The sequence below is a fragment of the Dama dama genome, chromosome 32 (genome assembly GCF_033118175.1).
Source record: "Dama dama isolate Ldn47 chromosome 32, ASM3311817v1, whole genome shotgun sequence".
NCBI lineage: Eukaryota > Metazoa > Chordata > Mammalia > Artiodactyla > Cervidae > Dama > Dama dama.
In genome coordinates, this window is record NC_083712.1 from 47,129,649 (window position 1) to 47,147,940 (window position 18,292).

The following is an 18,292-nucleotide window of genomic DNA, read 5'->3' on the forward strand; positions in this document are numbered from 1 at the left end:
TTTGGGTCATATTGCTCTCTGCTCAGAACCAATTCATTTCCCCACTGCCTTCAGAACAGAAAGAAGTCAAATTTGCTTGGATTGGGCTCCAAGCTCTTTTTTTTAATCAAAATGTATTTGGCATATAACACTGTGTAAATTTAGGGTGTGTAACATGATACATTGACACATTTATATAAAGTAAGATGATTACTATTGTAGGGTAATTAGCACCTGTTACATCACATAATTGGAGAAGGAAATGGCAACCCACTCCAGTATTCTTGCCTGGAAAATCTCAGGGACAGAGGAGCCTGGCGGGCTACAGTCCATGGGGTCACACACCGAGTAACTGAGCATGCACGTGCATCAAATAATTATCCTTTCTTTTCAGTGGTCCCAGCTCTTTCACGTTCTCGCCTTTGCAGCTTTTTTGCCTGTCCTCCTCCCCTGCGTCTTCCTCCCAAGTATACAACCTCTCTGTCTAACCGGAACACTTGCTCCCTCCCTCCATGGTTGGTGCACTTTTCTCCCACGGCTGCTGCTCCCCGAACATCCTTTTCCGTCTGTTCAGGCCCTTTGTAACCTTCAAGCCCAGTATCTGTTCTGACTCTCAGATGTTCCTGCAGATGGAGCTCTCTGTACCAGTGAATGCCTTGTGTCGTGTCCTGTCCATCACAGGGGGGCCCAGGTGTGACTGAGAGGCTGCCCCCTGAGGACAGGACCTGGACTGGGGGATAAGAGGGATAACAAGCCTAAGGAATTGATTTTTTGCTAGACTTTATGCATTTATTCCCTTTTTATAATTATGCAATAAGTGATAAGAAAGGAACTGAGAAGGCTTACTAACAGATGCAAATGAAAGGTATAAAGCATATGAGAAGTGAGTTGTTGGAATTTGAATTTATAGGTCAAACAAACAAACAAAAGAGCAGGGCTGTCCTCGTTCCTGGATATCTGTGGCCGGCTGAGTGGTTCTGAGCATCTTGGGTGCTCTCCTGTTGCGGGGGGCTTGGCTGCTCTAGGCTGGTCTAGAATGGTCTTGGATGAGGCATGAGTCAGCTCCGTTCTGTGTTTCTCAGGCATGACAGGCTAGCCCCGGTGCGTTCTCATGGCAGTTATAGAGGAGCAAAGAAAAGACATAAACGTAGCAAGAACTTCTCCAGACTTCTCCATGCAGCATACTTATTAACATGCCATTGGCTGAAGCAAGTCACATGACCGAAATCAAATTTAAAGGAGGCAGGACTGAGCCTCTTGGGAAGAGGAGCTGCAAGGGGCAGGGAGTGCTGAGGATGTGCCATGAATGCAATGGAGTTGGTCAACATCAGGCTCTATAGGATCAGACAAGAGACCTGAGACCCAAAGGCAGAGAGGTAGATGACCTTCATTTTTTGCTGTAAGAAAAACCCTTTTTAAATGAAAACTTTGCAATAAAATACACATTATGTATTCTCTAGTTCACTCTTTAGAGTTCATTTGTACATAGTTACAGGCTAAAAAAAATAGACCAAGTAAAGAGTCATTTATAAATAACATATTAATAAAACAAGTTAAAGGAGTTTATTTATCCTTTAACCTTCAATTTGCATTAATTGGGAGCAGTCATGGGAAATGGTGCCAACCTTACCTCAGGTCAGATGGCTTAACAAAATGAACTGTTTCATGCCCAGAAATAAACGTCTTCCAAACATAAATATGAATCAGTTATAAAACGGAATCTTTTGGAAGTACAAAATAACCACACTGCTAATATATTTGTGTCCCAATTGAAAGTGTGTCAAGAACACACATTCTAGGCTAAAGTTGTCCCAAGGAGTGATTCTCATTTTTGCTTTGAATCTGTATAAACAAACCGGGATGCCTTCTTTGAGCCATGAGCAAATCCACAGCTCCCTGTTTTCTGAAGAGAAGAAGAATTAAAGATGGGGCTGTTTAAGTTGGAAGGGTCTGGGGCTTGACCTTGCTACTTTAAATTTCTTTCATCACTAGGAAATTGCTTTGAATTTGTCTGCTTGGAGAACTCTAATTTGGTTTGTTCTTGGTTTGAACCACACCATGAAAGAGATGCTGTCCATTTGTATTATAGCAAAACTTGGAAGCCGCCTCAGTGACACTGTTTTCCAGTTTTCCTCACTGCTGTTTTCATCTTTAAACCTGAGCTTGTTCTTGGTAATTCAGAATGAGACCCCTGACGTCTTACTGCCTGAGTAAGAGTCCCAGCTAGTCTCTTTTTCACAGTTTGCCTTTGGGCAAAATTTTAAACCTTTCTCTGCCTCTCTTTTCCTCATGGGAACAACGGGGTTATTAATAATGCCTACCTCATACAAGCATTGTGAGGATTAAATTAAATTAAATTAGGTGAGAAAATTAGCAAACCCAGCCCACAAAATGTGCTTAAGAAGCGTTATACATTAAACTGCTTATTATTATTATTAAGTATTGAGAATGTTTAGGTTGTTTTCACTGACTCAGGTTTCATGCATATTCTTTAAAATCCAAGCCAGATTTATACCCTCAAAAAATAAGTTGAGATTCAATATTATTTTCATACAAAGGCAAAGTTTGTTTTTAGGTGTTGAAGGTAGTGGTTGAAACGTGGTATATCTACTCACACTTAAAGCCACAGGGGTTACAAACACAAACTTCTTCCCGCCTTGTCCGTTCCTTAATATTGTTTGAAAAGGGAAGAAGATTTATAATAAGCAGATGAATTGTTAGCAGACGTTTTGCCTTTTAGCACACCTAGTGTTCACTCTGCATGGAGCCAGGGTATAGAAGAAAGAGCAGCATCTCGAGAAGCTGAGTGGAGTTGCCGAGAAAACTTGCACATGCACACCCGCACATGCACACTCACGTAAGCAGCACACAGTTTAATGGCATGGCGGCGGCTTTGATGGCACCAGGTGGAAGGGCAATGAGCTAAGACTGAGCTCAGACTTGGCGCTCTCAACATGGTCAAATCACACACATAACACTGGGTCCAACTGCAGGACGACAGAGGCGTGTACATAGATGCACATCGTACCCGTGAGTTACGAACACGCAAACACTGTTTCTTGTCCTGGGTACTCATGTTGTAAGTGTTTAAAGAAAAAAAAAGCCTACTGGAAAGATACAAACAAACTGGTGACCTGACCTTGGAGCAGGTCGTCAAGGAGATGATACCTATGCTCCATTTTGTTTGCTTTTTTAAAAAGAGCCGATAATAACAAAATGTTGTCTATGGTCCGTTCTGGGTAGAGGGGACCCAGATGTTTGTCTCGCCCTCACCAACCTCTGCGTCCCCCGGATTTCTAAGCTCCTCACGGCAGCCACAGTCGTGGGACCACAGTCACTGAAAGAGCAGCCCCTCGCTTGCTGTGCAGACAGGCACTTGGAGGCGTCATCTCTTGCGGGAGCAAATGCCCTGGTTTCTCTTCCATCTTTTTAGAAGACCCGGGGGACGTGTTCCCAGCATCACCGCACTTGCCACCATCCAGCATCTCCGTGGGGTCCTCTCGGCCCCTCCCCCTGCCGACTCACAGGGGCACGGCCGCAGCTGGGGCGTGTTAGGACCTACCCTGGGGACCATCCTCTGACACCCAGCTGGACAGTGTTTAGCACAGAAGTTCTAAATTGTTTAAGATTCACGTTTGCCTTTTAGACCTCTTCCAAGGCCGGGGATCCTGTGCATAGGAAAGTAGGTTCTTGGGACTCAGAAACCCTGTTCCATCCCATAATGTGTTATTAGAATCCTTGTGTTAAAGTCCTTTTCTCTAAAACTGGCTCCTCTTTGGAATGGGATTTTATCTAAGTCTATTTGCATGTATTCAAAATCAGAGACAGCTCTGAAACCAGACCCTATTCAAACATAGAAAGAAGAACAGTGGCGGATTAAGCAAATGTTGGGGAACTTTAAAAAAAAAAAAAAAAACACTTTTATTTATCTTCTTGTGTTTCTCTTTTTCCAGATCTGCAGTCTCCTTCCCACTGGCCGTCCTGCCTGGGTGCCAAGTTCCACACGGGGTTTCATGGATCGTCAGGTCAGATGTTACACTTGTTTGCAGATTCATGATTTTATGATTGTCACTTTGCAGCATTCTGGGAGTGATCTTCTCGTTTATGCATTGCTGGTGTTGTTATTTAAGATAGTTTTGAACTCTGTAGGTATTAAGGAGAAACACAAAGCATTCAGCAGGTTAAAAATAAACATAATGGAGAAAAGGATGCTTCAAATTCACTTGGGGAGAAAAACTAATAATTGGGCACAGAGAGAAAGGAGACCACTTGTCATTTGTTATGTGAAAAAACGCTGAATGGAGAACCAGAGTTCCCTCCAACCTCTCTTCCTTGAGTGCTAAAGAAGGCAGAAGGATCGCATCTCTACCCTGGGTTGGAGCGAGTCAGGTAGACGAGAGCAACTGTGCAGTGAAGACCCGCTTCCTACACAGACAAGCCCCCCAGCCTCCCTTCGGTCCCCCGAAGTCGAGAAATATTTGGAATGCTAGGATGTCATTTGGAGCCCAGTTTGTTGACATTATTATAACAACGGTTTCAGTTTGTCTCCGCAGTTAAGATTGTGTCAGCACTTTCCTTTCTGTGTTTATTATTTTTAGCAGTTTAAAAGCTAACCAGGAAAGATGGCTTTCTGGCGGCGAGGTGACATTCCGGCTGGGCTGGGGTCTGTGGCGTCTGGACAGCCCTGGCTGGTGGTGGAGCCGGGCCCTCTGAATGCTGTCTTTGTGCCTGCCATCGCCAGCGCCTCTGGCCTATTGTCCGGCTGCCTGGGTTGGGGTGGCGCTATCTGATTGTCGCCAGTGCTAATATTACAGAGCTCGGGGCCCTGGCCTCCCCGGGGGCCCCTCCTCGGGCTGCCGCTGTCTCCCAGCCTTCCCTCCAGGGGGCCAGTCCCGGCTCTCATATCAGAAACACGATTTGTAATTTATAGAAGGTTCCAGGGAGAGGGATCGGTAAGAATTGGCTAGACCTACACTTCTCCAACTTTTTAAATTTTTTTTTTTTTTTACAAAGAACACTTGAATGCAGTCTTCCAGTGAAACACAATTTGTAAGATACGGAAAAGTACAGCTGTTCCCGTTGGGAGGAGGGAAGCCCGAGCTTCTGCCTGCACGCCACCCACCTGCAATGAAGGTGGCTTCTCAGGCCCCCAGGAAACCTCAGAGGACTTGCCCACTGTTTTCACGGGGCAGGCCCCTCAATTTGCAGATAAGGAAGCCAAGAGGTGCTTTTTATAGATGCTTAAAACATGAGACATCAGTCACTTAAAAACTACACTGTGTTCTTCCATTTTTACCTTGTTCTGAAAAAGGCACAGCTATTCTGTGGTGATAGCAATCAAAATAGTGGCTACTTTGGGGAGAGACCAGCTTGGCTAGGCAGGGGCACAGGGAATTTTCTGGGGTGATAGAAATGTCTGTCTTCATAGATGTGTGTGCGGCATGGCATTTGTCAAAACCCGCTTCCTTTTTGCTATGCATAAATTCTACCTCTGTTAACAAATGAAAGCAACAAAGGAAAACAGAGCAAAAAAAAAAAAAAACAAAACTAGCTGAGAGCAAAAAAATTACTGAGAACTTCCTGAAATACTGGAAATACTGATGGTCTTTCTTAAAGCCGTGTGCACTCTGTTGAGTGGGGTTTATAGTCATTTTGCAAAGTTGGAGAAGACAAGAGGCCATGCTGCTTTTCCAACACTTTCTTTGTTCAATAATTTCCAAAACTAGGAAAAAAGAAACCTCAGTATTTCAGGCAACAGAACCCCTGAATACCTTCTGGCCCGTAATGCTGCTAAAGGAGAATGTAGGGGATTTCTGGGGTGGAGGTCCCAAGTACAATACTTGATTCATGCATTTCTTGGACATGGACTGTGGATAATGCTCGGGAAATTGTCCTTAATTTTTTAACCTCTGCTGTTTCATCTGAATACTCTTTTGGTACCTGTGAAATGTAAGATTTCTTCTTCTGTATCTTTTCAGAGTAGAACTTCTGGTGACAGGTTGGAATTCCGGCCTTTAGTGACCTGAATAAAGCATCCTTTAAAATGGACATTTCTCCCCCAGAAATACTTGGAGCCAAATACTTGGAGTTCTTCTGTTTGTGTGTTTTAGAAAGTCCGGCAGTAACGTGGAAGGTTATCATTTGGGTTGAAACACTTGCTGGTGTCCTGGGCCCAGGCAGATCAGACCCAGTGGACAGGCCTGCCAATTAGAGCTTGATGAGAAAGCTGGACTGAGAAGAGCCAGGAGGAGGGGGTTTTAAACAGTGTTGGTGATGGTGACAGAGGGTCACAGGAGGCAGAGGCAGTGAGGATTTAAAGGCACAGTGTAGTTCCAGGCCCCCCGTACACCCAAATCCACAGATGCCCAAGGCCCTCAAGTCGACACGATGATGCAGTAGAGTTGACCCTCCTTATCCCTGGGCTCCGCATCCGTGGGTTCAGCCAATCTCAGAGTGGTCCAGGGGGTTCACTGTATCCCGTGTTCCCACCTCCGAGGCTGTGTGGCTTTTCTTCAGGAAAAAACAAACTGCTCCTTCAGTGACTTCCCAGCAAAGGGCCATGATCTAGTTCATTCACAAGATGCATCCACAGGACCAAAAATTTAGTTCACTCTTGGAGCTATGGCAAAGCTGAATCATTCGTCAAAGAACATTTTAAATAACATTTTAGAAACCCACACATACTGCACTCTGCCTGCACGGACACGCAAATGTTCTCATCAAATCAAATTTAATTCAGCAAGATTTGTATCCAGCCAATTTAGGTTAATGTGCATAAGAGCAGAAATGAAATTGCAGGATGGAAGAGTCTGAGCAGAATTTGCTTTTTTGCAATTCAGTGCCATTTAAAAGGAGCTGTTTCTTCAAGTCATTCATTACGAGTCAATTTATCCAAATGGCAAATACCAAGAATTATGTGACTTCTCCATTCCAGGGACTTGGGACAAGTGATTCCCCCAGGGCCAACGTTCTTGAAATCTTTGTGTGTATGTATGTATGTGTGCATTTATCTACAGGATCAGGGGTGTTTGGAAAATACAACACATGTTTACTCAGATTTCAGTTATGCATAAGAATGAGAGTAAAATGTCAATAACTGAAGTCCGGTTGGTTGATATTTTTTCCCTCTGACTTTTGAAAATCAGCAACCTGAGCCTTTTCAACCCCTAAATGGCTGACGAGGGCCGTGAGCAAGTGGGAACACAACCTGATTTGAATTTTATCTCCTTCGCCTTCCCTCAGTTATTTTCTCTACTGATGCTTTGGGGCCAGTAACAACTAAGAAACTGGGTGAAAGAAAAACAGCAAAGCCTTTAATGTGCATAGTCTTCTTCTCAATTTCCAGACAAGGTAACTGAGGGGGAGGCATGAGGAACAATGCTGAGGATGTCGGAGCGGTAGGGCTGGGCTCGAATGCAGACCTTTCTCTCTGTAAGCTCTTGTCTCAAGAAGATCTGGTACTCAGTGACAAAACAGATAGGCGGAATGGATTGAAAAATGACAGGGACGGCAGAGGGAAAGGACACATGTATACCCATGGCTGATTTGTGTTGATGCGTGGCAAAAACCAACACCATCTTGTAAAGCAATTATCCTCCAATTAAAAAATAAATAAAATTTTTAAAGAAGAAGAAAAAACTGATCAGCATATTACACTGGCCAGAGCAGAGAAATAGCTAGAATTGGAGAGAGAATAAACTACTATTTTGGGCCTGCCTATCACCAAAAATCTTAAATAACAGTGAAAACACACAAAATTTATTTTTCTCTCCAGGGCAGTTGGGGTGGTTCTGTTATCATCAGGGACTCAGGTACCTTCTATCTTTCTGTATTTCGGTTCTCAAGCATATGACTTTATCTTCAGGGTTACCTCCTGGGTCAACATGGCTGCTAGATCTCTAGCCCTCACACATAAATTCAAGGCAGCAGGCAAGATGGGAAGAGGGGGGCAAAAGGCACCCAATACCAGCTGGTTTTCCTCTCTAGGAGACTTTCTCTGAATTTCCCCTCACGGTTTCTGCCTGCAGTCTCATCTACTAACTCCTGGTTGCAAAAGAATCTGAAAAATGTAGCTGGAAAATGTACTTTGCATCCGCAAGTAAAGCGAGATCTGGTTGTAAAGGAATGGGATGGAAGCACCTAGAAGACTGGTCGCAATCAGGCAGCTGTTAAAGGCTTTTCAGTTCTGGAGAGGCACGGCCAGGGTGGAGCTTTGGAGGAGCAGATTTTGCAGCCAACTGGACGCAGTGGAGGCCTCCAGTCTGTAGTGAAGAGCTTTCTGTTACTGAGGAGGCATTAGGGTCAGGAGAGACCGGTGTGATGGAATTTGTGAAGAATGCAGTGACCAAGGAGAATGTATTCTTTTATTAGCCATGCAGTTCAAAACTGCATTTCAACAAACACACACACACACACGTTTGTGAGGTGTGTGGATGTGTGTAAAAATACATTATATTCATATTCATAAACGTGTATATATGAATATGTGTGTGTGTACGTTACTGCTGCTGCTGAGTCGCTCAGTCGTGTCTGACTCTTTGCGACCCCATGGCCTGTAGCCCACCAGGCTCCTCTGTCCATGGGATTCTCCAGGCAAGAATGCTGGGGTGGATTGCCATGCCCTCCCTCAGGGGGTCTTCCCGACCCAGGGATCAAACCCGGGTCTCCTGCATTGCAGGCAGATTCTTTACCCCTGAGCCACCAGGGAAGCCCATGTATGTGCATATATATGAATAAATATATATATGTGCATATATATTATATGCACACACACATACATATATATATGAATGGAAACCCAGGAAAGACATTTAGCTAAATTTCCAGGAAACAGGATCTGGATAAACAAACAAACAAAAATCTCATGGTGTTTTTATATACAGAACATTGGCTGGAAATTTAATGATGCAGTCTATGGACAATAGGCAAATAATGCACAGATGAATAGTGTATGCATACACACAACACAAACAACATAAAACTTTTCTAGGGCTCCTCCCACCAATTGCAATAACTTTCTAACTTTGGCATCCCTAAACAAAGAAAAAAGAAAAATAAAAAGGAACTAAATTGTAGACTTAAAGAAACTAAGAGGTGAAGGCGTTGTAAATATCACTAAGAAGGGGTCATAAGAAATCAAGCTGGGGGAAATGGGAAAGTCGAGGTTGAAAAGGAAACCAATTTTTCTTTCTTTGTCTCTGTCTCCGTCTCTCTCCTCTCACTGTCTCTTCTTCCTTTAACTTTAGGAGGAGAAGGATGATGCATTTAGTAACCGTACCGACTTTTCATCGCTGTGCTAAGTCACTTTAGTCTGTCTGACTCTTTGAGACCCCCATGGACTGTAGCCCACCAGGCTCCTCTGTCCATGGGATTCTCCAGGCAAGAGTACTGGAGTGGGCTTCCACACCTTCCTCCAGGGGATCTTTCCGACCCAGGGACTGAACCCTCATCTCTTACCTCTCTTATGTCTCATGCATTGGCAGGTGGGTTCTTTACCACTAGTGGCCCCAGGGACACCCCAAGACATTTCATGACGAGCTCCCAGTGAGAAGGAAGTTCAGCTCCACGCCATCACCACATCCCTTATGTTAAGCCAGGGGGCAGCAGGTCATGTCTTGCCGTTTTGCAGATAACGAAATCAAAGCCCGTCTGCGGTGCTGGTAGAATGTAGCCAGGCCCTCAGCCCAGCTGCTTGGAACTCTTTGCATCCATGGTACATGCGACACCCACATATACACACGGGTAGGTAACCCACCAGGCTGGGCACAGTGACCAAGTTCGTCAGTACCACTTTCTTAGTCCTGCGTGTTTGACATCTTTGACTGCAAGGCAACATGCGTTTTCCTTTTCACTTTTAAAATCAGCTGAACAGGCAGAACATGATTTTCTGATTCCCACCCCTCTCCCCTGACCCCACGCTGCACCGCCCAGTGGCATCGCTCGAAGCTAGTCCAAGGCTTGCTTTTTCCCACCACCCGGTGGAGAGGAGCTGGTCTGGCGGGGCCCTGGCTGCCCGCTGTTCGTTCCCTGTCTCTTCGCAGGAAGCCTGTCGAGGCAAGCGCTGTAATTTCTGCTGTAATGTCCTGGACAGAGTCTCTCATTAAGATGTGAATGCCTGTACACTTACGTAGTAAAAGTACAGAAACATGCATGGGAAAAAGACGCCAACTGTAAAACAGTGGCTAGCTTGGTGAAGGCGGGGAGGGGAGGGGGGAGGGGGACGGTGGGAGAGAAAGGGAGATAGGTCACCGTGTTCCCTTGTTTTATTTCTTATAAAGAGAGAGGTGAAGCCAAAAGAGCAAAGCTGAATGGTGAGCCCATGTGTGTCTGTAATATTGTTTTATATCCCTTCTAAAAACTCTTTTTCCTTTATGTCAGAGCATAGCTGATTAACAATGTTGTGTTGATTTCAGGTGTACAATGAAGTGATTCAGTCGTACATGTCTATTCTTTTTCAAATTCCTTTCCCATTTACATTATTATAGAATATTAAACAGATTTTCTACGCTATACAGTAGGTCCTGTTGGTTATCTATTTTATATATAGTAATGTGCATATGTTAATCTCATATTCCCGATTTATCCCACCCCTCCCCAGGTTTCCCCTTTGGTAATCATAGGTCTGTTCTCTAAGCTTGTGAGCCTGTTTCTGTTTTGCATCGTATTTTAGATTCCACATATATACAATATCATATGACCATTGTCTTTCTCTGTCTGACTTACTTCACTTCATATGATAATTTCCAAGTCCATCCACGTGGCTGAAAATGGCACTATTTCATTCTTTTTGTGGCCGAATAATATTTCATTGTGTGTATATATATCAATATATATGTATATATACGTGAAATATTTCATTGTGTACATGTGTGAATGTATGCGATATTTCGTAATTTAAAAATTTTCTTCAAATTAAGCAGACGCCCCTCCTGTCGGACAAAGTGAGTGGAGGCCTTGACATTCTTTTCTCCGTCCATAGCGGTCTACTTGCTGTCGCGTATACCACTTCTGTGTCTCTAACGTGAGGCTTCCTTCCAGCCCTGCGGTCCCCTCCCCTCTAATTACGTCTCCTCACCTTTCCACACTCAATGAAAGTATCACATCCTCTAGCAAGCGTCGCCTGACTCCTTTGCCCTAGTGCATATCTGTGTTTGGAGGTTCTGCTCGTGTCTCAAAGAAAATCATGCCTCTTTGTATAATGCCATACATCACACTGCTCTGTAAACCAAAGGCTTGCTTCTCTGAGGGCCAGGACCCTCGCCTCTGGCTGAACGGCAGTGTGTCACTGGGCACCATTTACACAGTGTGCAACCTGCAGAACTGTACATGTCAGTCCTGCCTCCTTCCCATCAGAGAGAGAGATTCTCTTTATACCTCTATGCAGAACACCTGACCTAATTCACGGGCTGGAATAGACACATATTCACAGAGCAAACCCTTGCTTAATGAATGAAAAAGTGAGCAGCCAGCCAAGCTTGAGTTTCTTCAGTGAAGACTTTTCCAGACAAGTGGTTCTCAGAGTGTGGGCCTTGGATGGACAGCATCTGTGTCACCTGGAAACTTGTTAAAATACAGATTCTCAGGCCCCACCCCAGACCGACCAACTCAAAACCTCTGGCGGTGGAAACTCCGGAAACTTTAACAAGCTATTCAGATGACTGATGCATGCTTAACTTTGAGATACACTAACTCAGACTGATCAACACTAAAAGCAAAGATTTTATCTTGTGTCAGTTGAGTCTGAAAAGGAAAAGAGACATTGTCTAGTGAGCAGTAAAGGTTGTGGGGTGGGGGGACAAGCAGAGACAATGGCATAGATGAAGACAGAGAGGCGTGGCGTGTAATTCACAGGTAGATTATGATGGACAGACTGAAGAGTTTAGACTGGCAGGACATGACAGCTGATGATCAGGGGTCAGCTCACACAAGTCTGCCTCTACGGTGTTTGGATTTTAACCTGACAGCATTAGGGGGCCATTTGAAAATTTAAACGGAGTAGTGATTTGACCCAGTTTAATATTTTAGAAAGAGCCCTATGGCAATGAAGGGACAGATGAGGTGGAACTGAGATTGGCTATCGAGGGCCAGGTAAGCAGCTATTACTTGGCTTAGGTGTAAAATGATAAGAGCTGAACGAAGGCCATTCTGGTGGAAATGGAGAAGAAGAGATGGACTCAGAAAACATTACAAAAGTAGAATTGATGAGACATGGGAATGGCAGAATTCAGGAGGCAAGAAAGAAGACGTGGAGGATGGGTTTGTATCTTAGGTATGGATATACATTGGTACCATTCACTGAAGCAAAAGAGAGGGAGCTTTGGGGATTGGTATTGTGGCTGCAGGAAGTGAGTTTGGACTTGGAGGTGCTTATGGAGCATTCATATGGAGGCTTCAAATGCCCACAGATAAATGCTGGGCCAGAAACCAGTTTGGATGTTACCTAGGTATTAATCATTTACATGTCATTATAAGCAGCACTGCAGTAAATATACCTTTCCACAGATTTTGTCTTAATATTTTACAAAATGTTGTGTTATTTTATGCTTCCACGGAGAGAGTCCAGTTCATCACATCTTTACTGACATTATTTAATCTTCACAAATTGGATTTCCCTAGAGTGAGGTTACTTTAATGTATACTTTTTCAATTCCTTGTAAGACTGGATATATTTCAGTCTTCATTTTATTGACTTTCATGCCAAGATTTCTGTTCATGCCATTTGCCCATTTTCTGTAAGATACTGATCTTTATAACCAGTTTCCAAAAACGCTTTTCCCTGTTAAGGATGTGTCTCTGCTCATCTCGTGTGTCACAAATATGTTTTTCCCGTTTTGCCTTTGTCTTTGCTTTAGTAGCAGATGGCTGTTCCCCACGCCTGGAACACCTCATCCTTCCCCCAGGACACTCACTGGGCTCATTCCCGCACCTCTCGAAAGTCTTTATTTGAATCTTCTCCTTCACTGATGTCTGGCTACCCTATTTAATACTTCAGCCGCCCAACTGGCACAACCCATGGCACTTCTAATTCTCTCTCTTATTTCTACTTTTCTTTTTCCCATAGCACTCTCCATCTTTTCCCATGCAAAGTGTTAACAATTTGTTTTGTTAAACCTCAGTCTCTATCCACTAGAATGTAGACTCCTTGATAACAAGGCTGTAGAGACCTTTATCTGTTAGATGGATGGATGGATGGATATGTAGGCAGGTAGATAGACAGATAATTACCTAAACCTAAATAATGCCTGGAATACAGTAGATGCTTAGTAAATACCTATTGAATGAGTATGAGTTGCTCTTATATTTTTATCTGTTGCCCTAGGGTTTCAAAATTTAATTCATATAAGTTTATCCTTGTATGAATATATCTTTATATGAATATCCTTTCCCTTGCAGTCTCTTTCATTATTTTCATGTTTAATTATTTTTCCCACACAGGGATCCATTAAATATTCAGCTTGAATTTTTATTTTATTAAATTTTATTTAATATTTTCTTGAACTTTTTAAGTTTCCTTAAAACAATTACTCTCTAAATCCATCCTGCATTCTCTAGAGTACACAGCATGAGATGAAGCTCTGACTCGTTATATTTCCCCAAACTGTCAATTTTATCTCGTTTTTTTAAACTACAGCATCACTCTGTCATTAGTTTATACATCTACCTTTTAAAAATTCTACTTTAAATTCATACAATAGCATCGGATTAAAACCTAGAATAGTTTGATCAGGATTAGACCATTCCATTATCTACTGATGAATGTTTTAAAGTTTTATATTTAGGATTTACCAACAGTTTTTACCATAAGTTTTTGGTTGAACTAGGTGCAAAATTCAAATTTCTTAATCCATAAATATATTCATTAGAATCAGGAAAATGAGAGGGTTCTTCAACATTTATTTGAAAGAACAAAAATTCATCCAAAATGTACAAATGACCTAAGTTTGTATTAAACATAGTTTTTGCAATTGTTGATTTCTGAGTTGTGTCAACTTATTTCATGAATACCCTGAAGACCACTTAAGACCATGTTGATTAGACAGCTTTTTCTTGAGCTGTTTGGAGATCATACCAAGACACAATAATTTCTGGTTTGGAACTGTGCTTTCTGCTAATAATAGGTGGAACAGCTAGTTTTCACCGCCCTTTGGGAAAATATGTTGTAAAATATTTATTAAGCTTTTCTCTATGCAAAACATCATGCTATGCCAATGGAAGGTACAAAAAGTACTGCCAATTATACTTCCTCAAAGAAACTTAAAATTAATTGGGAAGTCAACATACATACACCAGAAAAGGTAAACGGTAATTTTAGCTATTCATTATTTATGTTTTTGGTGAAATGATTCATAATTCATGAAAGAAGAGGAGGAAATGATGGTAGTTGCAGTGACCTATGAAACCTTTACTGAAGGGACTAGAGTTTGAATCAGGCCCAGAAGAATAAGCAGAATCTGACTTCTGTCAAAGAGGAGAAAGGGAGAGGAGACGTCATAGTTCTAAGCTCTATTTCCAACATTTAACAGTTGGTTTTGTTTTGTTTTTTTCATGTTTCCATTGATGTTGTGCTTTCATTTATAGACAGTTGTTGTATTATGCTTCAATATGTGTCTGAACAGTTTTTCACTTCTGTTTCAAACACTTTATATACTCACCTAACATTGGAGTTGAATCAATGGGGAAAATCTAGTAAAGACAGCTATATTTAGTTGTTGTTTTGCCGATCAGTCACATCCGACTCTTTTGCAACCCCATGGACTGTAGTCTGCTAGACTCCTCTGTCCGTGGGATTTTCCAGGCAAGAATACTGGAATGAGTTGCTGTTTCGTTCTCCAGGGGATCTTCCAGACCTAGGGATCGAGCCCGTGTCTCCTGCGTTGCAGGCAGATTCTTTACCACAGAGCCACCCGGGAAGCCAGTCATATTTAGACTGGTTATCAAAAGAGAGGGCCAAGCATGCTCCCTGCTCCGTTAAAACCATTGGCAATTCATGGAGGATGGGCCGATCACCTTGGTTCTCAGTGTTGTTTTTCCTTTGAGAGGAAGTGCTTGATGAGGTAGGTATCATGCCAAGTTTAAGTTATCATTGATAACCAGTCACAAGGAGCAGTGGTGAGCTGTTTATTTCACATAATCTAGAGAACTTCATTTAGTAAGGAGCATAACCTTTTTCTCTTAGGAAATCTTTTATCATAGTGATTAATAAGTTAATAAATAACATTCCATTCTAAAGGAAATCAGTCCTGAATACTCACTGGAAGGACTGAAGCTGAAACTCCAATACTTTGGCCACCTGATGCGAAGAGCTGACTCATTTGAAAAGACCCTGATGCTGGGAAAGATTGAAGGAGGGAGAAGGGGACAACAGAAGATGAGATGGTTGGATGGCATCACCACCTCAATGGACATGAGTTTGAGCAAGCTTGGGGAGTTGGTGATGGACAGGGAGGCCTGGCGTGCTGCAGTCCATGGAGTCACAAAGAGTCGGACATGACTGAGTGGCTGAACTGAAAACTGAATAAATAACAGAATTCGTCTGATTGACTAAGTATGTGACTTCTTTCTCTTCTACTGCTTCGTATTATGGCCTGAAAGAGAATCAAAGGCACACAGGCAAAAACTGGAAGCAGGAGTTGACTCCACAGTCTGAAGATACAGACCGTGACTAAATCAGAACTTGCTGCAATTATTCATTTTATTCATCTTATCTAGATGTCCTCCTTTAATACAAAATACTATTATACGTATCTTGCATTTTTCATTTAGTCAGAAATACTTTAAGACATATTCTGTAGCAAGGTAGAGATAGCATTGGAATATGCTTATTCTAAGAGTGCTAACCTACTTGATTTTCTGGTAATTTCTGAGAGTCAGAGACAGAAAGTCTGACATATTGCACTTAGCAACCAGTAGAAACCTTCAGTTTTCTTGTTAAGCTTGTCCTCAGTTCATTTGAATTTTGGATCTCTGGGCTGCCCATTATGGCCATCTTAGTAAATGATATGGTTCATATTTTTATTTCATATGTTGCTGATGAAAAGCAATTGTTTTCTCCGTGAAAATTCAAAGATAGTAGGAGTTCAAAGATGTACAGTTTTCTGCATATGTAGTATGCACATCATGTGTGTGTTAAGTCACTTCAGTCATGTCTAACTCTTTGCAACCCTAGGGACTATAGCCCACCAGGTTCCTCTGTCCACGGGATTCTCCAGGCAAGAATACTGGAGTGGGTTGCCATGCCCTTCTCCAGGGGGTCTTCCCAACCCAGTGATCGAATCCGCGTGTCTTACATCTCCTCCATTGGCAGGCAGATTCTTTACCATTAGCGCCACCTGAGAAACCCATGCATATCATATTTCATGATTTAAAAAGAGGTAGAGCAGAAGAAATTACCATAAGAAGATGGGAAAATGGTATCTAGTAACAACTAGCAACAGAATTCCTCCAAGGAAAGGAACCGTATTTACTTGGGAAACTTGACCAGTGTGCTTAGAGGTGGAAAAATAAATCTGCAAGGAATCTGCCTGAGAGTGAAACTGTTTTGCTGGAGGCGAGGGGAGGTTTGCACCATTACTCTGGAGAAGAGAGGGAGATGGAGAGGGAGTCAGAGGTGGACTTGGGGGTGAAGCTCGAGGTGAAGGGAGGCAGAGAGACAGCGGGAGAGAGAGGAGGTGAGTGAATGAGCGAGCAATCGTGGGCAGAGCATCAGAGAGATGACAGAGGCTCCAAGGTAGTGATTCCAAGGACCAGGGAGCCTGGTGAGCCACAGTCCATGGGGTCACAAAGACTGAGCGATAGCGTGCACACACACACACACACACACACACACACACACACACACACACACACACACACACACAAGGTCGTGAAGAGACTCCTTCAGTCTGACTCCTGAGATCCTCAGTAAAGAAGGGGAAATGTTTGATGCTTCTAGATGTTGTGTAGAACCTACTTTTGACTCAGGTCTTGGGGTGAAGCTGAGGCAGCTCATGTGCCCACAAATGCCTGAGGGGCAGATAGATGGTAGCAATCTTTCAGAACAGGGGTTCAGGCCAAGGGGGAAGGTGGCGGGGCGGGGGCTGGTCTTTCATCAGCCGACGTAGCCTGTGACAGGGGTGCATCTCAAGGTTTAAGGATCATGCGATCAACTGGGAGCCTTGTTCAAAATGCTGGTTCTGAATCAAGGCCCCCGGGGCAGGGCCTGAGCGGCTGGATTGCTGGCAAAACTGCCAGGGTAAGGCCGTGATGCCGGCCATCACACCACACTCGCAGTAGCGAAGCGGCTCCAGGACCAGAGTTCCCAGGTTCAGATCCCAGTTTTGCCGCGTATTTACCGTGTGACTGTGAGGACATGATTGGGTGGCTTCTGCCTATTTCCTCAACCATACCACGGAGGCAGTGCCTCAGAGGGTTGCTGTGAAGATTAAAGGAGTGAATACATGTAAAACGCCTGAATATGAGTGCCTGACAGCTCAAGAGCTGTGTCAGTGTTCACTTCGGCCAAACCCCCTCCCATCCAGGCTGCCGCGTAACTCTGAGCAGAGTCCCCTGTTCTGAACGGTGGGTCCTCGTTGGTTACCCGTGTTAAATGTCGCAGTGTCTATACATGTCCAGCCCAGACTCCCTCACTTACTCACTTGGACATGAAACCAATCCTACAAAGAGGTGAGAATTTAAGACAGTCTGTTGCCACAGCACGAGCGTGGACTTGAACGTGAGGCAAAGGTGAGTTCAAGTCCCACCTCCGTGACCCCGATCATCCACTCCCTTCTACCCTTGCAGTGAGAGTGTGAAGTGAAGAGGAAAGTCACTCAGTCGTGTCTGACTCTTTGCGACCCCATGGACTATACAGTCCATGGAATTCTCCAGGCCAGAATACTGGAGTGGGGAGCCTTTCCCTTCTCCAGGGAATCTTCCCAACCCAGGGATCGAACCTAGGTCTCCCACATTGCAGGCAGTAGAATAGCTTAAATTCCAAAACTTGCTGAAAAGTTAGTTAGGCAGACATGTGTACTAATTTTTTCCCCTAAAACTTTACATAAGAACGCATATTGTTGGGACACAGAGGCCAACATTCCCATCCAGGGAATGCCTCTGTCCTGCACTGTGTTTTATAGATATCACTGTTAAAAGCGTCTTAGGTTGTAAATACCAAGTTAGGCGCCCATCCCCCGCCCCCCCACTCAGTTGAGGCTAAAATTAATTCCTCTTCTCCCCCCTCCCAGTACTTGGCACACGTGGTGTGAACATTCAGTTAATATAGTGTAAATTAATCTGCCTGCAGTCAAGAGACAGAAAAATCATACATTAAAAGAAA

The 18,292-nt window shown here is 43.5% G+C and overlaps 1 protein-coding gene across 5 annotated transcripts in view; it reads left to right on the forward strand.

The window, feature by feature from the left end:
* THRB (thyroid hormone receptor beta) overlaps positions 1–18,292 on the forward strand; it is a 416,080-nt gene that overhangs the window by 178,229 nt on the left and 219,559 nt on the right. For all 5 annotated transcript variants that reach the window (XM_061134940.1, XM_061134937.1, XM_061134939.1 and 2 more), the window contains exon 2: positions 3,933–4,004. The gene's annotated coding sequence lies outside the window, so the exon portion shown is untranslated. The remainder of the gene's footprint in view (positions 1–3,932; positions 4,005–18,292) is intronic.